This window comes from Musca autumnalis, unplaced genomic scaffold, assembly GCF_047663935.1.
Source record: "Musca autumnalis isolate F117 unplaced genomic scaffold, ASM4766393v1 scaffold_1, whole genome shotgun sequence".
Lineage (NCBI taxonomy): Eukaryota > Metazoa > Arthropoda > Insecta > Diptera > Muscidae > Musca > Musca autumnalis.
Window position 1 is genome coordinate 174,435,942 of NW_027411644.1, and position 24,753 is coordinate 174,460,694.

At 33.9% G+C, this 24,753-nt stretch overlaps 1 protein-coding gene across 13 annotated transcripts in view; it reads right to left on the bottom strand.

Annotated features, from left to right (window-relative positions):
• Positions 1-24,753, bottom strand: part of NK7.1 (homeobox protein NK7.1) — a 382,305-nt gene that overhangs the window by 165,313 nt on the left and 192,239 nt on the right. The gene's annotated exons all lie outside the window — the stretch shown is intronic.

The window sequence follows — 24,753 nt, forward strand, 5'->3', positions numbered from 1 at the left end:
ATTCGTCTACAAATATATAGCATTTTGGACCACGGGACATTCCTGAATATTTGCTGAAAATTAGGTTCAGTAGTTTTGGAAAAATAATGTTTTGAAAAGAGTGGGCATGGTCATCAGTTTTCAAGATATAACATATTAAAAAAAGTGGTCCGGTATTTTGGCTCCAAATATGTACCTAGGGTGCACACAACTTCATTGCCTACCAAAATTTATGCAGAAACCAATATAATCATAAATTTGGCTTATAAATATCGTCGGTGTCATGCTTAAGTGTTCCATACGCCATTTTTGACTTTTTGAGATACAGGTGGTTTCTAGGGTTTTCCGGTATGCTCTCTCTGAATTTCAAGTCGGCTTTCTCCTACCTGCTCTAGTTATCCACGCCTCGACGGGAAAGCATACACTTTTTTCAGTTATGAAATTAATATTTTAAAAAGTTACAATTTTAAAAACACATTTCAAAAATCAGAATTTTAATTTTCGATTAAGAAGTATTTATTTTATTGAGGCAAAGATGAACATTTTTTTGTCACTTGTGATGTGATTTAAAATATTTCACATTTGTGTCATAAGTGCGGATATGGAACAAATCGATAAAAATTCTTTTTTTTAAATCTCTATATTTTTTATATTCCAATACATATTCCTCTAAATTTTTGCAAATATGTTCTCTATACTACTGTGAATATTTTAAGTCAAAATTATAAATATTTGCTTTAGCCAGCTCCAAACAGTTGTGACGCAAAACATTAAAGTGCGATTATATCAAAACGGGCAAATGGCGTATGGAACACTTAATCATGACACCGACGATATAGCGTTTAACAGAAAGGCATGGGGAAGGTACCCCACCTCTTCCGAAATTCCCTTCAGTAGTATTGGAGTTATGACATATTGAAAAACAGGCGTGGTCGGGCCTATAGGCCCCGAAGAAGTACAAAGATTGTAGATTCCTTTCCGAAATTCAACTGAATTTGTAGCCTATTTTAAGCGGGGCCATCTATTTACATTCCCTGGCAATTTCAGGAACATCGCTTCAGTGGTTTTTGTAGAAATGATAAAAATTGAAAATTGAAAAAAGTGGGTGTAAAAGTGGGCATGGTCAAATTTTCTTTGCATAAAAACCCAAGTCGAAAATCGGTCCAGCCGTTCTCAACTGATGCCATTACCAACGAACGATATTTGATTTTTATTTATAAAGATTTAAAAGTTTAGACAAATCTCGATTTTCTTGAAAATCCCTTCAGTAGCCTTACCTAATTAGAAAGTGAGCGTGATCGGATCTTAAGTCCCAAAATAAGTACGTTTGGTTGGAGAAACAATCGCCATTGACTCGCAAATAAATTCCCAAACCGATACATTCGTATGTGTTGCAAATATTGCATCTTTACAAAAATAGGGAATATGGAAAGTACCCGCCCGATCCGAAAGTCAAAAAATATGTAGCCTATTTTTATCGGGGACCAACCCTGTACATTCGCTGAAAGTTTCAGAAAAATCGATTCAGTAGTTTCGTAGATATAACATATTTAAAAAAGTGGGTGTTGTCCAGTCTTAATGCTCCAAATAAGCACGTAAGGTCGGAGACACAATCGCCATTGACCCGGAAATTAATTTTCAAAGCGATACATTTGTAATTGTTGCAAATATTGCATTTTTACAAAAATAGGGCATAGGGGAGGTACCCCGCCCGATCCGAAATTCAACCAAATATGTAGCCTATTTCAACCGGGGGCCATCACCCTGCGATCCCTGAAAATTTCAGGAAAATCTATTGAGTGGTTTCGTAGATATAACATATTTATAAAAGGGGGCGGAAAAGTGGGCGTGGCCAATTTTTCTTTGCATAAAAACCTAAACTGGACTATGACTAACATTTCAACAAAAAATTATCCAAATCGCTCCAGCCGTTTTCAACTGATTCAATTACCAACAAACGACAATTGAGTTTTATATATAAAGATTTAGTATTTAGTATTTAGTATTTAGTATTTAGTATTTAGTATTTAGTATTTAGTATTTAGTATTTAGTATTTAGTATTTAGTATTTAGTATTTAGTATTTAGTATTTAGTATTTAGTATTTAGTATTTAGTATTTAGTATTTAGTATTTAGTATTTAGTATTTAGTATTTAGTATTTAGTATTTAGTATTTAGTATTTAGTATTTAGTATTTAGTATTTAGTATTTAGTATTTAGTATTTAGTATTTAGTATTTAGTATTTAGTATTTAGTATTTAGTATTTAGTATTTAGTATTTAGTATTTAGTATTTAGTATTTAGTATTTAGTATTTAGTATTTAGTATTTAGTATTTAGTATTTAGTATTTAGTATTTAGTATTTAGTATTTAGTATTTAGTATTTAGTATTTAGTATTTAGTATTTAGTATTTAGTATTTAGTATTTAGTATTTAGTATTTAGTATTTAGTATTTAGTATTTAGTATTTAGTATTTAGTATTTAGTATTTAGTATTTAGTATTTAGTATTTAGTATTTAGTATTTAGTATTTAGTATTTAGTATTTAGTATTTAGTATTTAGTATTTAGTATTTAGTATTTAGTATTTAGTATTTAGTATTTAGTATTTAGTATTTAGTATTTAGTATTTAGTATTTAGTATTTAGTATTTAGTATTTAGTATTTAGTATTTAGTATTTAGTATTTAGTATTTAGTATTTAGTATTTAGTATTTAGTATTTAGTATTTAGTATTTAGTATTTAGTATTTAGTATTTAGTATTTAGTATTTAGTATTTAGTATTTAGTATTTAGTATTTAGTATTTAGTATTTAGTATTTAGTATTTAGTATTTAGTATTTAGTATTTAGTATTTAGTATTTAGTATTTAGTATTTAGTATTTAGTATTTAGTATTTAGTATTTAGTATTTAGTATTTAGTATTTAGTATTTAGTATTTAGTATTTAGTATTTAGTATTTAGTATTTAGTATTTAGTATTTAGTATTTAGTATTTAGTATTTAGTATTTAGTATTTAGTATTTAGTATTTAGTATTTAGTATTTAGTATTTAGTATTTAGTATTTAGTATTTAGTATTTAGTATTTAGTATTTAGTATTTAGTATTTAGTATTTAGTATTTAGTATTTAGTATTTAGTATTTAGTATTTAGTATTTAGTATTTAGTATTTAGTATTTAGTATTTAGTATTTAGTATTTAGTATTTAGTATTTAGTATTTAGTATTTAGTATTTAGTATTTAGTATTTAGTATTTAGTATTTAGTATTTAGTATTTAGTATTTAGTATTTAGTATTTAGTATTTAGTATTTAGTATTTAGTATTTAGTATTTAGTATTTAGTATTTAGTATTTAGTATTTAGTATTTAGTATTTAGTATTTAGTATTTAGTATTTAGTATTTAGTATTTAGTATTTAGTATTTAGTATTTAGTATTTAGTATTTAGTATTTAGTATTTAGTATTTAGTATTTAGTATTTAGTATTTAGTATTTAGTATTTAGTATTTAGTATTTAGTATTTAGTATTTAGTATTTAGTATTTAGTATTTAGTATTTAGTATTTAGTATTTAGTATTTAGTATTTAGTATTTAGTAATTTATATTTGATGTATATTTCGGCTAAATTTAGTATTTAGTATTTGTTTTATTTCGATTTGTTCAAAGGATGTTTAGGACCACCACTCCTATCAATTTTTTTGTATAGTCATAGGATGGGTGTATTCGACGAATCCGACTGATTTTTGTATACTTCTTTTTACTTTGCAGTACATATTTTCACATTTCTGCACTAAATGGTAATATCCTGTATCCATTTAGTTTGAATTACCGCAAAAATATACTCGTCCCCCCTCATTTAGATAAGAGCGTAATTTCGTTTTCTATTTGCCTTAATTTCTTTACAAACTTTAAATATAAATAAACATATAAAAATCTACCTTTCAACTTAATTTTGATGAAAATGTACTTGTCTATCCAACAACTACTGCAGCTGTATTAAATACTCGGCACTGGAAAATGTACTGAAGAGTGGTATACAAAATACACACAAACCCACTCATCCACCCACCAAACATAAATAGACAAACATTCATTCATTCATTCGTATAGCAGCAATACAACTAAACTTTATTATGTTATCCTTTATTTAAAACATTTCATTTCAATTCAATTAAGGCAATTAATTAAATGTTCGTTGAGTGCAATAAACACACATACACACAATGCATAGCATACATAAATTAAAATGCATACAGTTACAAATGGAACTACAAACACACATATAGTACATTGATATTAACTCATTTTTAAATGGTTAAAGTTCAAATTTATCCTATTCAATTTAATAACGCGACCTTATTTAGAGGAGAGGGCAAGTATAAGCCGAAGAGAGGGAAAAGAGCAAATAGCAGATATCAAAATGTGAAAAAATTGGTTCATTTATTGCCATGGTTTCTCTGGATTCTTGTTGAATTTGTAGAAGAGTAAGAGAACAAGAAGGGAAGCAAGAAGAAAGGACGTCATATGGATTCATGACATCTATGTGTATGTATGCCAGTGGTAGTAGTTTTTTTTACCATGGTTAGTTTAAGGTTTGTCCTCCTCATAGAAGCCTCGCCATGTACGTTGTATAATAAACTACAAAATATATAACTGCAATTTTTCTTCTTTCTCTTTTTCGTCCTCCTTTCGTCCACTCTATCGTTATCCTCATTGTCGTTGTTTTGCATATCAGTTGAATGTTGGGTACACTAGTGAATTAAATATGCCATAATAATTTGACTCTATTGCACTTGATGAAAGAATCACAGAATCAACTAAGCTCGCATGCAGTAACACGGGACCTCCTCCATGTTACTACTACTACTCAGAGTTGGCAGATATTGGGGAGATTTTAAATTTAAATTCTTGGGAAATATATTATTAAATGAAAATTGGTATAACAAGGGTAATAAAGGGTCGGATTTAAGAAATTAACACTTGATGCAAATTAGTAACGACATGAAGCAAAAAGAGAATAAGAGGACATCACAGGAAGAAGCCGATAATTTTCTGCAATAAGTATTTTTGAGAAAATAAGAAAGCAGCCAGTCCAATTGGATAATATGGCTTAACCCTTAAATATATATCTAACAGATGGCGGCTATACCAAAATGCACTATGCTGACATTTGGGTGGCACATATACCGAATAACCCATTACAAAGTAATCTAAGCAAGCTACCTTCTACGCTATAGGTAGGCTAAAAAATAAAATAAAATGAGGTATTTCTTAAAAAATAAATGTTTTACTTCTAATCTAATATACACAATTAAATGTGTCACTGTGTGATAGTAAGTATCTAAATCTGTTGTATAAGCTTTTATACAAATTTTTCTGTAATTCGTTAGGTAACCTTCAACCTTTTTTTGTTACTTTCTCACAAACGATGTGAGAGGAAAATCTCAACACGCTTTCATGAATAAATTTAACACCAACAAGTTAACACACATTGTCGTTTTCCCACTACACTATTCATGGTTGTTTTCCATGAATGCATATACAAACAGAAATACATATATACATATGAACGTAAATGATGACGACAACAGTTACGTATTCACATTTACTATATCGAAACATTTTTTTAGAATTGTGAATGTTTCTAGGGAAAAGAATTCTATTTAATGCTAAAATTTTCTATTTATGTAAATTAGAAAAAATGTAGGTAAATGTTGTGATTATTTTGAAAATATATAAAAACAAATAATTGCAATATTTAATAAATGTTTTTTTAGGATGGGGATAATGAAATGAGTTTGGTTTTTAGGTCAAATGAAATTCATTCATATTAGTAAAATAAACTCTCATAGAAAGTTATATATGAAGAAATAGGTTCGGTACAGCAGTTTGTCCTCTGGACTGAAAAAAAACACGAGTAAAACTTTTTATACCACAATAAAATATTCTGAACTAATTAGGTGAAATAATTAGTTTCCTGTTAGGTGCTAAAAAAGGTCGACCACGGAAACCCAAGATGCCTAAATTAGGAAAAACGGATCTAAAAATTTCTTTAATCTGTTGGTACCTTCATATGGGGAATATATCAAACCATGGACCTATGTGGACGATTTTTGGTGGAGGAGTTTCGGAACCTCTGACAACTTCAAATGTCAGATTACAGCTAGTTCGGTTAAAATATGTAGCTAAAATCCTCAAAATACCGAAAATTGCGAGGTACCGTTTTATAGGGGCTATACCACAAAATTGACCTATGCAGACGATTTTTGCTGGAGAAGTTTCGGGACCAATGGTCACCTCAAATGTGAAATTACAGCTAGTTCGGTTATAAAGTGTAGCTAAAATCCTCGCAATATCCAAAATCCAAAACGTGGACCTATGTATATTGAAGAAGAAGAAATTGGGGGACCACTGATAACCTCAAATGTGAAATTACAGCTAGTTTGGTTAAACATTTTAGCTAAAATCCTCAAAATGCCGAATATCGCGGTGTACCGTTGTACGAGGGCGGTTCGGAAACTTCTTAGCCTATCAATGAAAGAGAATAGTTAGTTTTTCAAAAATATTTTTATTTTTCAATATAATCTCATGAAACTTCAATACACTTAGTCCAACGCTTTTCTAGCAATTCTATCCCTTGATTAAAATAGTTTTCCTCAAGGTCTTCAAAATAGTGGTTTACAACTGTAATTGCATCTTCATTTGAGGTAAAACGCTTGCCAGCGAGAATTTTTTTTAGATTTGGGAACAAGTGAAAGTCGCTGGGAGCTAAATCAGGAGAATAAGGTGGGTGGTCAAACAACTCGTACTTTAATTCCTTGATTTTAGCCATTGTTAAAACACTCTTGTGCGCTGGTGCGTTGTCTTGATGAAAAAATATTTTTTTGTGTTGTAAGCCAGGACGTTTTTCTCGAATTTGTACATTTAATTGATCCAAAAGGTTGCAATAGTACTCTGAATTTATTGTTTTACCCTTTTGCGGATAGTCAATCAATAAAATACCTTTGAAGTCCCAAAAAACCGTTGCCATAACCTTACCAGCCGATTGAATTATTTTTGCCTTCTTTCGGGCACTTCCTCCAGCTTCAGTCCATTGTTTGGATTGTTCTTTTGTCTCTGGAGTATAGTGGTGGATTCATGTCTCATCAACAGTTATAAAACGACGCTTAAAATCCATTTTATTTCGCTTAAAACGATCCAAACAAGCTTGAGAAATGTTCATTCTTGTGCGTTTTTGATCGACTGTTAACAAATGCGGCACCCATCTTGCAGAAAGCTTTTTGATCTGTAGTTCTTCATGCAAAATTAAATGGACTCGATCATTTGAGATGCCCATGATATTAGCAATTTCACGCACTTTTACTCGTTGATCATTTTATACCATACCATGCACTTTGGCTACAATTTCTGTTGTTGTTGCTGTTTTTGGACGTCCACTACGTGGTTCATCTTCAATGCTTGTACGACCACGTTTAAATTCAGCAACCCAATTTTTTACTGTTGCATATGAAGGAGCACATTCACCTAACACATTCACCATATCATTATGAATTTCTTGTCCCGATAAACCTTTTTTTTATGTAAATATTTAATGACAGCACGCATTTCTAATTTTTCCATTGTAAAAAAATTGCGGATGCTTCATTTTGAACACCTGTTTCTATATGAAGGAGTTGCCAGATCGAAACAAAATTTAACACGTGTTCATAACAGAGATGGAAGTTTCCAAAACACTTAACTTTTTTCTGTATATACCGCGCTTTTTGTGCTAGGCTAAGAAGTTTCCGAACAGCCCTCGTATATGGGCTATTCAAAAACATGGACCTATATTGTCGATTAGGTCGTTAAGAAACTCCAATGTCAAATTTCAGCCAGTTCGATCAAAACATTTAGCTAAAATCCTCAAAATACCTTATATCGTGTGGTACCATTATATGTGGGCTATACCAAAACCTGGTCCTATATAGTCCATCTTCGAACTTGACTTGCCTATGGAAAAAGATACTCGGGTGCAAGATTTTAGAATTTTATCTCAATTATTGCAGACGCTAGAGTGATAACAACAGTTTTTTTTAGCGGGAAGTTCCCACAAACTTTGTCGGATCTTATGGAAGAAGCTCTAGTCAAACTATCGATATGCACGCAGAGAAGGAATAGAGCAATCATATTTTAACAACAAAATAGTGTATTTTAAAAATCTCAAAATATACATATTGTTGTTTCAACCATATATTTTGTGTCAGGAAACATAATGACACAAAATATATTATTGCTTCAACAATATATATTTTCAGATTTTTAACATACACTATTTTGTTCTTAGAATATGAATGCTCCTACAATATCACTTCTTTGCGTGTGGGCGAACATCAATGGTCTTGGAGTGAACGCATCGAAGACTGAGCTGGTTTTGTTTACAAACAAGAGGAAGGTCTGCTCCTGCTTATAAGATAGTGTCAGGTACATTATGCGAACGACAAAATTCTAGGTCAACGAAATTATTGGGTTATACCAATGCGGCTTTAGACCTGGCAAATCCACCATTGATCAGATATTAACCCTGCGACAAATCTTGAAAAAGGACCCAAGATAAGCAATACACATTTATCATCTCATTTATCATTTTTATAGATTATAGAGCAGTCTTCGATAGTTCCTTACGTGCAAAACTATTCCAAGCCATTTCTGAATTTGGTATCAGCGTAAAACTAATTCGGCTTTGTAAGATGACTTTTATTGATACCTGGTTCTCAGTGAAAATAGGAAAAAACCTCTCCAAACAGTTCAGTACCAAAAGAGGTATTAGACCAGGAGTTAGATTTTCTCTTTAAAATCCTGTTATGCTAGCGTCAAAAGAAATGACACAATTTACACCAATAGCCACATTTTACTTGCTTATGCTGACGATATAGACATCATGGGTCGATCAGTAAAAAAAGTAGCTGACACCTTTACAAAGGAGAATACATAGTCTAAATTGGGTCTTGCAATAAACGGCGACAAGACCAAGTTGATGGTATCGACGCGAATTGCGTCCATAGAACTCGTTAGTCGGCGTGGAAGTTAGTTCACATAATTTTGAGGTAGCTAAAACGCAACAAACAACATCTCTTGTGCAATAAAAAGAAGTGTAATATTGACAAACTGGTTCTACTTTTGTCCGATTAAGCAGTTTAAAAACAAAATCACATCTCGTCAAACAAAAAAAAAAAAAAAAAAAAAAAACGCTTTACAAAATACTTATACTATTCATGCTAATGATTGGTTCCAAGGCCTGGGTACTTGCGCAATCAGATAAGGCAGTGCTTGGTGTGTATGAGAGAAAAATTATTCTAAAGATCTACCGTCCAATATGCGTTGACGGCAAATATCGATGTGTTAAGAACTACGAAGTGTAACAGGCCAATATGCGTGAATGCCGACGTTGTAAAAATTACGAGCGTTGACGGTGAATGTCGATGTGGTAAGAATTACGAGCTTTATCGACATACGACGACAGAAGTTGAAAAAATATAATTAAAATTGACGTCACAATCTTCAGAATTACGAAGATCGGGATGTACCGTTCTATGGGGGCTATACCGAAACGTGTACCTATACCTTCGAATTTCAATCGGAAAGGTTTTTACCTCCAACGTAGACTAAATACCAAATTTTAGGTACCGTTCAATGGGCTAAATGAAGGCGTGGACTTGTACCGACAAATTTCTGGGGAAAGTTGTATACCCCAACAAACGCTAAATACAACATTTCAGCCATTTCGGTGAAATATTGAGGACATAACCTTCAACCGCTTTATGGGAGCTATATGAAGGCGTAGACCTATATCGACAAATTTAGGGAAGCAAGATGAATACCCCAACGAAGACTAAATACTAGATTTCAGTCATTTCGATGGGTTATTGTGGCCACAACCTTCAAAATACCCAAAATCGGGAGGTACCGTTCTATGGGGGCTATAGTAAGGCGTGGACCTGAACTGAAAATTTCTGTAGGAAAGTTTTATACTCACAACGAAGACTTAATGTCAAATTTGAGCCATTTTGGTGGAATATTGAGGCCAAAACCTTCAAAATACCGAAAATCGGGAGGTACAGTTCTATGGGGCTGTATGGAGGCATGGACCTATACCGAAAAATGTCTGGGGAAGTTTTATACCCACAAGAAGACTAAGTAAAAAATTTCAGCCATTTCGATGTGATAATGAGGCTAACACCTTCTAAATACCGAAAATCGGGTTGTAACTTTCAATGGGGGCTATATTAAAACGTGGACCGAAATTACAAAGCTCTCCCTTAAAAATTGCGAGCTGTATCTTAATTTCAACAGACGGACGGACATTCTTTTATCGACTTAGAATTTTACCCGGAATATATATACTTTATAGGGTTTCCGATGAAAATTTCGATTGATAAATTTAGTTATACCCTCCATAATAAGTAAGAACGGCGTTAAGTTTGGCCTGGCCGAACTTTTTATAACCTCCACCATGAACTGTATTGAAGTGAATAAAAACAATAAGTTTCCTTTCGTTTATGAAAGTTCTTCCTCTTATTGCAGGAGTAGTATATCCCAACTGATAACACTATGCAACACTGAAAATGCAAACAACTTCTAGTATGCATTTTTTGAAAGTACATATTTAGACTACAAAAACCCTAGTAGGGTTTTGTCCTGTCAGATCCAGTTCGGATTTTATGGCCTCATCTAAACCGGGCTAAATCTACACTTTTTTGCATTTATCAGGAGTTTACCTCAGAAACGAATAGGAATTTGGCCTTGCTGTCTTTAGCAATATTGTAGCGCTAAACTAGTAGAGCTTATCTTTTGAAAAAACCCCATGAGAAAAACTCCATCTAGGGCATTAAAATCTATAAAATATAGAAAATTTTGCATAATTGCTGAAATTCTGGTCAGTATCGGCTAAACTATTGGGAGTTGAACCAAGTAACCTTTTGCAAAAATCTTCCAAATAAAGTTCTCAACAATTTTTTAGAACATTCTGAAACTCTAAAATGCTTACTTCATGTTGTTTTAGCGGTATTTTGCATCATATCTTTTACAACACGTATTTCAAATACAGTTCACACCAACAGTTTATTCTCGCATTTCGGATTTCTCTACATTATTAACATTTTTATTAAATCGTCGTTTAAAAATGTACTAAAAACAGAGTTGTGTATTACATTCCAGGGAATATTTTTCCAAAAGAAAATATTCAGAAAAAATTAACGGTTTTGGAGATACGGAGCGAAATGTATAAAAATTGTGGCATTTTTGCATATATTTTGAAATTTGAGGCAAGAAATGTAGTTTTCGAGTTCATTATTTTTCCAAATATTTTATTCTTGCCCTTACCTACAAATTTGCTTCAGAGGTCAGAAGAAGATTCGCATTGGTTTTAGAGATATAGCCCCGAATTTCTTTAAAAACTCAATATTTAACCATGTTTAGATGGGGCCATAAAATCCGAGCTGGATCTGACACAACAAAACCCAACTAGGGATTCTTGTCGTTTGGGTCTGAGCTTTCAAAAAATCCTCAGTTCGAATTGTTTGCACAAGATCACCTTAAAAATGTTGCACAGTGTAATACTCCCTTCAAAAGAGCACATATGGGGCGTCATCGTAGTTCTTTCCAAAACATGGATCAATATTTACAATTTTCCGAATTAAACACCCAATATTAAATTAAAACAATCTCGTTCAAAAATTTGACAAAAAACCATCGAAATACATAAAATTGGGCAATACCGACTAGACTTAAACCTGGATATATATGGAAATTTTGTTTGCGAGTAAGTTTTCTATGTTCTGGGAACACAAAAATCCAATTAACCGGCACCGATATAGTCCATTTTTAATACCAAAAATTGGGAGCAGTATCCTGATTTTAACAGACAGATTTTAACGGACAGACGGACATGGCTATTTCGATTTAGAATTTTATGCTGATCAAGAATACATATACTTTAAAGGGTCTCCGACGAATATTTCGATGTGTTACAAAGGGAATTATAATTTTAATTATACCCTCCATATTATGGTAGCATCACGTATCGAAAAAAAAAATTGTTAATTAAATTAATAATTTAGCTATATCCAAAAAATACTACATATTTTGATGGTACCTATTTATGAAGGCTTTGAGAACTCATCTTCTCCCCGTAATATACGATTAAGGCGTAAGTATTCTAAAAAAAATATTAACACTAGATCACCCAAAAGCTCTCCTGAATTTATCTCAATTTTTTCGAATCTCACCCCACTCTGATACGTGTCGAATACAGTCACCACCACTTGTAGATAAGTTTTAATAAATGTTAAAATCGACTTTATTTATGCAATATTTTTTTCTGAAAAAAAACTTCCATCTTCTTTCATTTCATTACAAAAGAAGAAAAAAACAAAATTCGCATGAAAAATAAATATTTTTGTTTTTTTATTTATCTCTAATCCACAGAACAAAAATTCTTTGGTATTCTTATACACATACATACAATGTATGTATTTCATGCATACAAGTATTTATATGTACGTTATGTAAATGTATCCTTACAAATAAACAATTTACACATTTTATATTATGCTTTACAACACACACACACACACAACACAAATATACATTGGGTACTAAATGCAGAGTGATGAAGATGCAGTGTACACTGTACATATTTATAAAATTGCATATCCTTTCATTATGAAATAGTTATCATTTATTTATTTTTATCCAATGGCATTTGTGTTGAAAATATTTATCCGGTGTTGTTGACATTTATAATTGTGTTAATTTAATATGTGTTTGAAATCTTTCGGGCAAATAACATACCAAATGAATGTGTACTATGAACTCAAGGATATGCCTTTTAATAGGACAAGGATATTGTGTAGTAGTATTTATTTGAAACATATGGAAACGATTTATATGAACGATTTATTTATAGAATCCATTTGAACTAAATATATGATGTTTTCGAACAGCAGTAGTAGTAGTTACTTTATTCTAAGTGCAAATAAATTAACTAATTAAATTAAGTATATGAGTCACTATTTGTGAGGACTCATATAGTCAGTCATTTAGTATACATTTTGTTTTACAAAATAAATATTTTTACTTATCATTTGTTGCTCCTTATCGATTTCTTTCAAAACCCAGTTTTATTTGTATATATTATTTGGTTTATTGGGAAAATCACATACATATAAACTATAACTTTGTAAGTTTAAACGATTATTCTGCAAAAACAAACCCAGCAAAAATGTGAAAGACACCCATTACAAAGTAATGTAAATAAGATAACTTATTAATAAGTATAATTACACTGTGCAACACTGGAAATGCAAACAACATCTAATGGGCATTTTCTGAAAGTACATATTAAGACTACAAAAACCTTAATTGGGTTTTGTGTTCTTAGATCGGGTTTAGATTTTATGGCCTCATCTAAACCGACCTAAAATGAGCCTCTTTTCCAGTGATCTGACCTTTATCTCCGAAGCTAATAAGAATTTTGCTTTGCAGTCTTCAGCAATATTGTAGCCCTAAAGTAGTAGAACTTATGCGTCAAACAGATGAACTAGGAAAAGCTGCATCTAGCGCATCAAACTCGTTAAAATATAGAAAATTTACATAATTTCTGAAATTCTGGTCAGTAACAACTAAACTGTTGGAAGTTGAAACAAGTAACCACTCTAAATATGTTCCAAATAATGTGACCATCAATTCTTTGGAACATTCTGAACCTCTAAAATTGTTATTTCACGTTGTTTAAGGGGTATTTCATAACAAACCTTTTACAAAACTTATTTCAAACAATGTTCACACAGGCTGTTTATTCTCATGTTAGGGATTTCAATGAATTATTGAAATATTTACCAAATTGTTGTTGAAGAATTTGCTATAAACAATGCGATAGAGGCATTTTACAACAACATAATATTCTGAAGAGTTGTGTATTACATTCCATAGAATATTTTCCCCAAAGGTAACATTAAGAAGAATTTAACATTTTGGAAGATACGCTGCGAAATATACACAAATTATAGAATTTTTAGATATATTTTAAAATTTTAGGCAATAAATGCAGTTTTTCGAGTTCACTATTCCTCCAAATATTTTCTTCTTGCTCTTATCTACAAGTTTGCTGCAGATGTCAAAACAAGATTCGTATTGCTTCCAGAGATACAGCCCCGATTTGTTTTAAAAATTCGATCTTTAACCATTTTTAGATGAGGCCATAAAAACCGAACCCGATCTCAGAAAACAAAACCCAAATATGGTTTTTGCCTATTGGTCCTCTACTTTCATAAAATTCTGGACAGAAGTTGTTTGCACGCGATTGGCTCAAAAATGTTGCACAGTGTTATTTTAAAAGCTATCTTTATGTTTCTTGACTCCAATACGGTAACACTTATTTTGTTATATACTTGCTTTTACACAAATCCGTATTGTCTTCAAAAAAAAAAGGAAAAGGACAATGCAAAAGAAAAAAATATTGTTTTCTCAAAATTGTAAAGTCCTTGAGAACGTTTCACGTAAAAGGATGACAATATTATGAAATATTGAAGTTCTATTTTAACATTTATGAAAATGGCAATGCGAGGTGACTAGTTAGAATGAAAAAGGTAAGCCTTCAGATTACAAGGGCATCACAAAATAAAAAATACAACAAAACAATCGGGCATATTATGAAAGCCAAATATTTTTCTTCTCTGCATTTTCTTTCTCTTCGGCGAACTTTATTCTCACTTCGGTTGTTCGACCGTCAGGTATATATCGAGCGGCTGCAGCAGTGATTATGTTTCTGCTACCCGAATATCAGAAGGCTTGGGCAGATATCTGAAGCGGTGATTAGTAAACTCTCCAAAACAAGATCAATTATCTTTCCATTGAGTGTACTGATGGATACAATCATGGGGCGAACCATGATAAACGACTGCCAGTTGACGTCATAAGTCAGACGAGGTGACACGATGAATCTATCTGGCGAACTGTGACACTTACCGCTAATTCTTGTAGGGGTGTGCTCATTGACCTTGCATAACGTAGAGCTATCAATCTGCTCAGCCAGCACTTTACTTTACTTAGGTCTTTGCCTAGGACCGAATTCTACAACTCATGATAAGCATCATGGTTTAATAAGAAAGGTTAGCCAAAGCTTTATGTCAATTTAAATTTTTTCATTCGAGTATTCCTAAAACTTCAAAACAATATACACAAACTGTGTATGTGTGTGTGGTGTTTGAATAATATGTCAAACAATTTTAAAAACAATCGAATTCAATGATTTTTAAAATTTATTTTTGGAACATTTGTATGGAAATAATTCGCCAGGATATCATTGAAACAAACATTTTATCATATCCACAACTTGATTATGCGGAGAAACATTGGTCCTTCATTCATTTTTCGCGATTTTTATAAAATGCTCAAAACTGGTGTTGTAAACAAACCCACTTGTTGCTTAATTTTGAAGTTTTAGGAATTCAGGAAAAACAAGGGTTCTATAGATTTTTTCATTTAAATCTACCTCTTTACTTATACCATGGATAAGCATTAAAGTCTCCCAAGACCTGACGGTTATGACCTTCCAAAAGCTGGCTAAATTTGGGTCTAAAACCTGGAGACAGCTATTTATCGATTGGTCTTCTTCTGTCAAAAGAAGAGACCTTTTTCTGTCCATAAAGGGCGTCGAAAGGTCTTCTGTTGTCTATAGAAGACCACAAGAAGTCTTCTTCTGCCAATAGGAGAGCTTAAGAGGTAATCTTCGGTCTATAGAATACTTCAAAATGTTTTCTTCTGTCTATAGAAGTCATCAAGAGGTTTTCTTCTGTGCACGAAATACCCAAATATGTGTTATTCTGTCCATGGAAGAGCTCAAGAGGTCTTCTTTGGTCTGTAGAAGAGCTCAAGAGCTATTCTTCGGTCTATAAAATCCATCAAGAGGAATTCTTCTGTCTATAGGAGATCTCAAGCGATATTCGTTGGTCTGTAGAAGACTTCAAAATGTTTTGTTCTGTCTATAGAAGTCATCTAGATGTTTTTTTCTGTGCATGAAAGAAACAAAGAGGCCTTATTCTGTCCATGGAAGACCTCAGTAGGTCTTCTTCGATCTCAAGAGCTATTCATCGGACTATAGAAGACCTTAAAAGGTTTTTTTCCGTCTATAGGAGATCTCAAGAGGTATTCTTCGGTTATAGAAGACTTCAGAATGTCTTCTTCTGTCCATAGAAGTCATCAAGAGGGTTTCATCTGTGTATGAAAGACCCAAATAGGTCTTATTCTGTCCATGGAAATCCTCAAGAGGTTTTCTTCGGTCCATAGGAGATCTCAAGAGGTATTCTTCTGTCTACTGAAGTCATCAAGAGGTTTTTTTGTTCATGCAAAGGCCCAAAGAAGTCATATCTTGTCCCGTCTATAGAAGAGATCAAGAGGTATTCTTCGGTCTATAGAAGAGCTCAAGAGGTATTATTCTGTCTATAGAAGACATCAAGTGGTTTTATTTTGTCTATTTGAGATCTCAAGAGGTATTCTTCGGTTTATGGAAGAGTTCAAAATGACTTTTTCTATCTATAGAAGTCATGAAGATGTTTTCTTATGTGCATGAAAGACCCAAAGATGTCTTATTCTCTCCATGGAAGACTTCAAGAGGTATTCTTCGGTCTATAGAAGCGCTCAAGAGGTATTCTTCGGTCTATATAAGAGCTCCAGAGGTATTCTTCGGTCTCTCCTATAGACCGAGGTATTCAAGAGGTATTCTTCGGTCTATAGAAGCCCTCAAGAGGTCTTCTTCGCACTATAGGGGATCTCAAGAGGTATTCTTCGGTCTATAGAAGAGCTCCAGAGGTATTCTTCGGTCTATAAGAGATCTCAAGAGATATTCTTCGGTCTATAGAAGCCCTCAAGAGGTCTTCTTCGCACTATAGGAGATCTCAAGAGGTATTCTTCGGTCTATGGAAGACTTCAAAATGACTTCTGTCTACAGAAGTAATCAAGAGGTTTTTTGTGCATTAGAGAGGCCATTCTGTCCATGGAAGACCGCAAGAGGTCTTCTTCGGTCTATAAAAGAGCTCAAGAGCTATTCTTCTGCCTATAGAAGCCCTCAAGAGGTCTTCTTCGCACTATAGCAGATCTCAAGAGGTCTTCTTCGGCTCAAGAGGTATTATTCGGTCTATAGAAGAGATCAGAAGGTCTTTTTGTATCTATAGGAGACTCTTCGGTCTATAGAACACTTCAAAATGACTCCTTCTGTCTATATAAGTCATCAAGAGTTTTTTTAGTGCATGAAAGAGGTCTAATTCTGTCCATGGAAGACCTCAGGAGGTCTTCTTTGGTCTATAGAAGCCCTCAAGAGGTCTTCTTCGCACTATAGGAGATCTCAAGAGGTCTTCATCGGCTCAAGAGGTATTATTCGGTCTATAGAAGAGATCAGATGGTCTTTTTGTATCTATAGGAGACTCTTCGGTCTATAGAACACTTCAAAATGACTCCTTCTGTCTATATAAGTCATCAAGAGTTTTTATTGTACATGAAAGAGGTCTAATTCTGTCCATGGAAGACCTCAGGAGGTCTTTTTTTGGTCTATAGAAGCCCTCAAGATATCTTCTTATGTCTACGGTCTATAGAAGACTTTAAAATGTTTTCTTCTGTCTATAGAAGTCACCAAGAGGTTTTCTTCTGTGCATGAAAGACCGAAAGATGTCTTATTCTGTCCATTGAAGAGGTCTCAAGAGGTCTTCTTCGGTCTGTAGAAGAGCTCAGAAGGTATTCTAAGGTCTATGGAAGACCTCTAGAATGGGAGACGAAATTTTAAATCATCATATTTGATATGGGAGGATTTTTTTTAATTAGGCTTTTAGCCAAATGTTCTGTAGTGGACCACCTAAGTAAGGAAGTTTTATTTTTGGGGCTATAACTTTTTGGTAAGAAACAGCAATAATTATCAAGCTTCGTAACTCGAACGAATATTGCGTGACGAACATGAAGTCTTCCTCTGAATATCGTTAGTTTTGTGCACCTGTTGTTGCGAATTTTTATAGCTATTGTTTTGCGGCTGCGACATCTCCATAGGTGGTAAAAAATACCCCTCAGGATAATGTTGAGGACATTTCCTGAATATTTCAGTCATGTAAATCTTCTCAGAAATTGATGTCTTAACACTCGAACTCGGCTGTAAAAAGTAGTTCCCATATTATTGAACTAATATGAAACGGGTGAACTCACTCATATGAGAGAAGTCTCCCTCGGGGAGGGGAACATATGTTTGTATGTACATATGTCACATTTAAACTTCAGTTTCAATTAAATGCATCCCCTCGATTTAGAAATTCTTCCCGTTTAAAATATTTAATTAATTTTTGGGGTGCTTGAATGAAATTTTTATATTGTTTTCATCGAAGGATACTTCGATCAAACCCCTCCCGATTACAACCCAACACTTTTTTGTTAAATTATGTGACTGGTAGTATCGTTTTCGATTGTATTATTGATTCTAAAAAATTGGCATTTTATTCACTCCACCTACGTACATCATGAATATCAGGAAAAATATGTATGACCCCCATCCACACTTCCATGCTGATGCTTTCCAATGAAACGAGGAAAAAATTATACGGATGACAATGAATGAACAGCGAAGAAACAGAAGAGACAGAGTAAATAAATTCATTTTTCAATTTTTCAGTTATTTATGTTGGATTTATTTATGGTCGTTTTTCAACAATGGCTATAACAACAACAACAACGACGACGATGACGACGACAACAGTTGGAAACTTAAATGGCAGATTGTCAGACAGACCGGCTGGCAGGCAAACAAGCAAGCATGCCAGTGATCCCACACGAAAACCATTCTCTGCAGAAAATTTTGAGCTTTGAGGGGATTTACAGTGTTTATGTGTAAACATTGATTCGATAAAAAGTTTATTTTCCAAAAGCAAGCAGGATGGAGGGAGGGGAGGTGTAGGAATTGTTTGAAGCATTGTGTTTATATGGAGCATAGCATTGGATCCTTTACATGAATGAATTGCAAATTGATGTCCCATTGAGTGTAATTGTGTGTGTGGGAGCTTTATTCTGCTATTTGGAAGAGTTTTGAAAAAAAAAATCATTTGTCTGCCTCACTGTAGCTGTGGTTGTGTGTTAATATAAATGCCATAACTGTCGGTCTATTGTGTGTGTTTTTGTCTGCAAGTGTATATGTTTTGTTTTTAAAAACATTTTGGCTTTTAACTCATCTCTCTTGTCTCATCTCTGGGGTATATTTTTGGTCAATTATACGTTTTCAAAACTTATTTAGGACATTTTACAAATAAACACATATAAACACCCGCACACACACACAAAAATATTAACATACAAACACATTTAGGCCATACTTATGGAACGTTTTATGGATTTATATTGTTTCGGTTTTTTGTTGTTTTTTTTCAATTTTGTGATTATTGTTGTTTTATTTTGTTTGTGTATGTCTGTGTTTGGTATTTATATTGGCTGGGGAATTTGGCCAGCCTGGCCATTTTTGAAACAATCTAAGAATGTTTATAGCAAAGGAGGGAAGCGACGAAGGTTGTAAAATGTCAACTTTCAATTGAATTTAAATTAACTTATTTATTTTTATGGTCAAACAAATTACAAAGGTATTTTATGTTGCTTTTATCATTGTCATTGTTGTAGTGGTTTTTGTTTTTCAAAATAAATACAACAAATATGTAAATCGGATTATATCTATTGATGTTATTTGTTTGACTGCATAGAAGTGTTTGCAGGTAATGTATAGCAAATTATCATCAGTCATTTATTAATAATGATATTTTTAGATATTTGTTTATTTGAAATGAAGTTAAAGGCTAGAGGATTGAAATCTCGGTAAATGTCTTTTTTGGAACGTTGGAGAATTCTTTTAATGGGTTATCATTAAATATATTGTAAAGATGAGTCTATATACGAATCTGTCAAATGATCTGCTTGGATTATAGGTGTATTTTGTGTTGACTTATTTTATATCTATTTAATTTTTTATTTATTTTTCTTTGGGTATCAGGGCATTGCCGTGTCGAGGGAAATGACAAAGTTGATAAATTAACAAGACGGAGTTCTCAGTCCACCTACGTACAAGTGGAGGAATGTGTCAAGCCTCCGCTCTATTTCTTTCCCGACAAACTTAAGAAGTTCTACTTTGAGAAAACCATAAGAATCTGGCAGGACGGATCTGAATGCGAGATACAACGGTCAATCTTAGTGGTAATCTCAGGACGTAGAACGCCACTCAACAAGAAACAGATCAGAATTGCTGAAATTGCAAGAAAGTGGGAAGACAACAGCATTGAGTGCTGCAGGCACTGCGAAGACGAAGGTCTTCGATACCGTTAACCAGGCCAAGCTATTCGCCGATATAGAGAAAACCTTCTGTCAAGTCGTGTTTTAATCGTTAGATTATTAACCATGTGTGTGGACGCCAGTCGTATGTAGAATTCAGAAAAAGTCTAAGGTACGTAGAGTGAACCTTTTTGAAACTCCACACCCTTCAGATGGCATAGAGAACGTAATGTATGTATGACCTAGTGCAGTTCTTCTCACTGGGGAATATCCACTGTCACACTGTTCACCACCTGAACGGCTGAAACGAAACTCCTCCTGAACATACTGGTCGATGGTGTCTTGATTTCAATCACAAACTACCCCAAGATATTGGTTGGTTCGACATGAAGCTATATGCCCGTCTGGGGTAAGCTATGTGGCTCCAATGTGGTATGCAAATGTTAGTGCAGCGCCCTGAGAATGTGCCTCTTCAGTGGAATTGAACCGGATAACTGATTAATATTTACGAACGAATATATTTGCGTTGCTACAACAACAGAAATCTCGTCTCCATCCTTCCTTGCCTGTTCCATCTACTTACCTCGTTCTCTCCCCTATTTCTCTCACTTTTTGTAGGTGTTCATCATAGACCGCTGGTCCCAGAATGGAGTAACAGTCTACAATAATTGCAGCTGGGCAACCTATAACCTAACCTATTGGGGGACTGTTCTGGTCCTCTGTGGCATTTGGATCAAACGAAAAATAAAAATAATTGAATAAGATCCAGTACAGTAAAGACTGATGACATCAATGTCCTAAAGCATGATGACGAGGTCGACTGTATCGAATGCCTTCTATAGCGCCACGAGAACATTTCTTTCACACGGCTTACATGTGCAGTTATAGAGTGAACGGCAGTCGTTGTACTATGATGCTTGCGGAAAACATGTTGATTATCGACAATTTGGTAACTTCCTCTAACGCTTAGGATGTGTAAGGCGTCGAGTGTCTTTGCTTCTAGTGAGAGAAGAGATAGAACTGTAAGATCCTCCCTTACTCGCAGTTTTGATGCTTAGGGAACTATGTGGTTGGCTAACGACAAATTGAGCACCTTGTTAAAATACTCTGCACTAAGTTTTCTAACTTCATCTACGGTTTATCTTCGGCTGAAAGAGTTCTAGTGTGGCGCGAAACTCATCTTTTTGCTCTATCACCACTCGGGCGTCAATCTCGTGATTCTGGGATCACTTGGGTTTGTATGGCGGAGATTATTTCGTTCCACGCCGATTTCTGCAGCCTAGATGCCCTATGTTCAACCTGAACTGTTTACATCTGTTTTGTATTTATGTAATTAATGAACTTATATTATGTAAGACATACAGATACAAATAAAGGACATATATATATATATATATATATATATATATATATATATATATATATATGCGGGGAAGTTAGGTTCACGGGTATTTCACGATCAGGAACTGAACTGGCAGCTCTTGAATTAATTATGTCTCTGAACCGTTTCTCTGCGACACGAACATCTAAGTGCCATGAAGCGCTGGAGGACTGAGGCGGAAGAGTTTTAGAGCGACGCGAAATTCGTCTCTTCGATTTATCGCCTTCCGAGTGCTTTACGGCATCTGTTGCAACATCGTCGCCAAAAATGGCAGACGACGACCAGTGTTGGAAGCGATTTAACCGTTGACCACAGTATTAAGTTGCAGTTCTTATAGCTATTTTTCGTTTGTGCTCGTCTATCAAACTATTGATCTCAAGCGTCAATTTCCTGACTCTTGGATCAGCCGGGTTTGTACGGCGGAGATCATTTCGTTCCACGGCGATTTCTGCAGATTCTGCTGGGAATTTAGGACTTATCTGGGGGTATTCTACCTGCCTTTATCTTGCAGCTATAGAATTGATGTCTCTTAATACTTAGCAGCGATCCGAGCATCAAATCCCTGAAGCGATTGTCACCTAACTCTCTGAATTTAGAGCCAATTAGCATCCTAAGAACTTATGAAAGCACGATTTTCAGGATATGATTTTGCCAATTAGCATCCTAAGAACTTATGAAAGCACGATTTTCAGGATATGATTTTGGGGAGGCGGGGAGCCATATGTCGTGGTGCAATGTGACAAGTGAGTTGCTGCGAAGCCACATGCTGTTCGGAGACTGTCGAAGCATTTCATACTGCGACGACAATGCTGATGATGAATACAAGGATACACTGAAGACCAGCACTAAGCAATGTTGCAGTCTCATACATGGGGTAGACCCTGAAATGCACCCAGTCCATGCATAAGTATCGAGACCTGTGGAGGATGTGGTTATGACAGACAGAATATAACCATGGTCAGGGAATTTCTTCGGGGAAATTGAACCATAGTTAAAGGAGCTTGCTGAAAAAATGTCAAAGCGATCCAATATCCTTTGACTTCACTTTTATGAACAATTTTGAATTTTTGTGTGGAAGGTACCCTAAGGGTTAAACGCATCTATGAACTTGATCTAAGTTTGGACAAAATATTACGATGTGCAAAGTTCGGACATAATCGATTACTCCCTTAGAGAGTTATTGTGCGTACCATTTTAGCGAAACATTCTGAAGTTTTGTGGTGGAGGTACTCGAAGGAGTGAACCGATGCGGCCCATCTTCGATATTGGTTAGAGTTTGGAAAATATATTACTAGGTGGAAGGTTGGGGCCAAATCGGTTGATCCATTTGAGAGTTATCATACGCGCCAGCTACCCAGATAGACATACCGATGTAAGGGCTGAATCGAATCTGATGCCTGAAACGGATGTAGTCCAAACAGACTTGTGGTACAGAACCATTACTTCGATGATGAGCGAAGAAAAGAAAACACCTCTACACATATATGCGAGTATGGCTGTGTTTTAGGTGCAGTTTTCTTCTTAGTGGCCTTTTAAAGCCTTTTAAAAGACGATTGATTAAGAAGTTGGCAATTATCGAAATTTTACAGTCTGAACTTATATAAAAGCGTGAGATTAGATCAAACAAGACCACAGATTTCGATTTCCAAGTGATAAAATACTTATAAAGGTATACAATATGACATTAAGTTTGCGAATAGCCACCCTAATATATAACCCAATATTAGTATAAGAATATTTTTCTGTTATTCTGAACTTCTAAAATAGCGTGAGATTAGGTCAAACAAGACCAGATTTCGATAAAATACTTATAAAGGTATATGACAATAACACTGTGCAACATTTTTAAGGTGATCTTGTGCAAACAATTCGAACTGAGGATTTTTTGAAAGTACAGACCCAAACGACAAGAAACCCTAGTTGGGTTCTGTTGTGTCAGATCCAGCTCCGATTTTATGGCCCCATCTAAACATGGTTAAATATTCAGTTTTGAGAGAAATTCAGGGCTATATCTCTGAAACCAATGCGAATCTTCTTCTGACCTCTGAAGCAAATTTGTGGATAGGAACAAGAATAAAATATTTGGAGAAATAATGAACTCGAAAAACTACATTTATTGCCTCAAATTTCAAAATATATGCAAAAATTCCACAATTTTTATACATTTCACACCGTATCTCCAAAACCGTTAATTTTTTCTGAATATTATCTTTTGCAAAAATATTCCCTGGAATGTAATACAAAACTCTTCAGAACATGTTATTGTTGTAAAATGCCTCTATGCCACTATTTTCAGTACATTTTCCAACGACCATTTAATAAAAATGTCAATAATGTAGTGAAATCCGAAATGCGAGAATAAACTGGTGGTGTGAACTGTGTTTGAAATGCGTGTTGTAAAAGATATGATACAAAATACCGCTGAAACAACAAGAAGTAAGCATTTTAGAGTTTCAGAATGTTCTAAAGAATTGTTGAGAACATTATTTGGAAGATTTTTGTAAAAGTTTACTTGGTTCAACTATTAATAGTTTAGCCGATACTGACCAGAATATCAGCAATTATGTAAAATTTGCTATATTTTATAGATTTTGATGCCCTAGATGGAGTTTTTCCTATATGGTCTGCTCAAAGGATAAATTCTACTAGTTCAGGGCTTCAATATTGCCTAAGACAGCAAGGCCAAATTCCTAATCGTTTCTGAGATAAAGGCCCGATAAATGCAAAAAAGTGTAATTTTAGCCCGGTTTAGATGCGGCCATAAAATACGATCTGACAGCACAAAACCCTACTAGGGTTTTTGTAGTCTAAATATGTACTATCAAAAAATGCACACTAGAAGTTGTTTGCATTTTCAGTGTTGCATAGTGTAAGTTTGCGAATAACTACCCTAATATATAACCCAATATTAGTATAAGAATATCTTTCTGTTATTCTCTTCATATAATAATATCGTAACTTAAATAACCTTCCACTAAAAAAATTACCCTTTTTATAAAAAATTTCAGAGATTGACATGCATTCCTCTGAAAACCTCAATATCCTTGAAAATTATAATGAGATTTATTTCCATACATCCT